Below are 2,500 nucleotides of genomic sequence, written 5' to 3'. Positions count from 1 at the left end.
TCAAACATATTATTTGCTGCCTTTCTAAAGCATTTCTGCGCTCGACCCCTTCAATACTTTTACCGTTTCAAATAGTTTCCTCTATTTCTTATGTTTTTTCTGCCTTTTGTTGATAAACTTGTTCAGGTCTATTCCCTCTATTTCGTCTCTCCTGGTTTTAATCTGCGATCCCTCTTCTTTTAATTATGTCATTTGTAGCTTTAGAGTATTTGTTTTCTCTAATACTTTTTGTACTTGGTATTTTCTCTGTCGATTCCCTAATGATATCCACTAAATTCAATTTTATACCTTTGATGGTGTCCTCGTTATTTCTTAGAGCTTCGAATCTATTTCTAATTTCTTACTGAAATTCCTTCTTGTCCTAAACCTTCGCCTTAACCTTATTCAAAGCTAGTTTATTTCTCTCGGCTCTGAAATTGAATTTGGATGTGCAACCTACCATTCTATGGTCACTACCTATATTTACATTATTTATGACCGCAAAATTGTTAATGCTCTTGTTCTTATCTCATAATATAAAGTCTACTTCGTTCTTTGTTGTTCTATTTGGACTTCTCCAATCCATTTACGGCCTGCACGCTTTTAGAAGAGAGTGCTCATTATTCTCATGCTGTAGTTCTTTGTCACTGTCATTTCTTTCACCTACTCCAAACTTCTCAATGTAAAACTCATCTTCCATCTTCTTCCCCACTTCGTTCTTTGTTGCTCCATTTGGACTGCTCTAGGTCCATTTACGGCCTACACGATTTTAGAAGAAAGTGTTCATTATTCTCATACTGTAGTTCTTTGCCACTGTCGTTTCTTTCACTTACTCCAAACTTCCCAATGTACAACTTATTTTCCATCATCTTCCCCACTTTAGCATTAAAACCGCCTATTACCAACGTGTACTTACTTTTTTCTTGACCCATTACCCGACTTAAATCATCATATAAAAGACTCAATTTTATCCTCTGAACTCTGAAATTGTTTCATAAATCTAAATATTTTTTAGAGTGTATCTTTTACACAGGCTAATCACAATCCAAGCTACTATGTTTGTGTGTGAAGAGAATACTATCTTCACCCTTTTCCTTTTTCTTCTATGGGTGGTGGGGTGACCGTCAATCCTCCAGTGAAAGAGATCCCTTTCATAAGGATATTCACTGCAAATGATGGGCTGCCAAGAAATGTGCTACAGAGAGTGGCTACGCACGCATGTACAGAGGGCCGCAAAATATTGAATAAAGAGAAGAAACTAGACTAGATAAACGAGGCGATGCTGCCCCGGCGCTACCAAGCGGATAAAACCCGCATTTCTTACTCCCTCTCCTGTTCGGCTTTCAACAAACTGCAATCGACTCAAAGGTACGTTATTTGGCAATTAGTTGTGTCTGCACGAGTGCTCAAATTGATATGTATATCCTATTAGCGGTAATTGTAGATAATAATGTTTCTCTCGCTCGCAACAACTGCTCGCACTCATGTGTCGTGTGCGGTTGTGGGGGATAGGTGGGGGGTGGTGGGGTATGGGGGCAACGGCGGCGGGGAGCCGGGAGGAGCGAGAGGGGACGGCGGAACCGAGCGGAAGTTTCACGGACCTTCGACTTCATTGCTGCTCTTGTCGACTCACCAGAACGGCGGTTGTTTAGCAGTGTCTTGTCTCTTCATCATTCTGTCAACATTTTTCTCAGGTGTCTCTGAAGGTACCATGGTCAAGTACTTACCATTGGGAATGGTGCGCTTAGGAGATAGTTATAATGACTCCAACATAAACGAACAGGTCCCACCAAAGAGGGCTACTTTGATATTAAATGAAGGGTGGCAACTAAACTTTTGATGTAGTAAGAATGATAAGTAAGTACAACTATTCTGGGTAAAGGTTCGACATAACGGATTGTTTGGCGTGTGTGACTTTCGTTCTGAAGTTATGTAAGAAATTGTGACGTCACGGTGACAAACAGTGACGAGACGATGACGTGATAGATAATGTGAATCCATCTCCTGCCGCAAGATGAAAATGATGAATCTGCTACTATCATCATATCTTAACTATTATTAGAACCAGGACAGAAAAGAATGACCAAAATGATACAAGGGCTCAGAAATTTACCTTACGGGAACAGGCTTTGACACCTTAATCTACACATTCTAGAAAGACGCGGAATACGGGGTGATCTAATAGAGGTGTTCAAATAGTTCAAGGGCTTTAACAAAGGCCATGCTGACAATGTCATCATATTGAGAAAACAGGGCAGGACTCGCATTAAGGGATTTAAACTAAAAAGAAATAGGCAAGAACTGATTTACTAATAGAGTTATCAACAAATGTAATATATTTAGTAACCATGAAGTGAGCGCTGAAACTATCGGTTGTTAGAGATGTTTAGATACAGGGAACTACCTAGTGTCGGCCCTTGCAGCCTGCTTCTTTCTTACGTTATGTTCTTCTTCTTATTGTTATTATTGCTACTACTATCATTATTATTATTATTATTACTATTATGATTGTTATTATTGT

The sequence above is a fragment of the Oratosquilla oratoria genome, chromosome 14 (assembly GCF_046742065.1).
Source record: "Oratosquilla oratoria isolate Oo_2021 chromosome 14, ASM4674206v1, whole genome shotgun sequence".
Classification (NCBI taxonomy): domain Eukaryota; kingdom Metazoa; phylum Arthropoda; class Malacostraca; order Stomatopoda; family Squillidae; genus Oratosquilla; species Oratosquilla oratoria.
Note: the sequence above shows the minus strand (reverse complement) of the source record.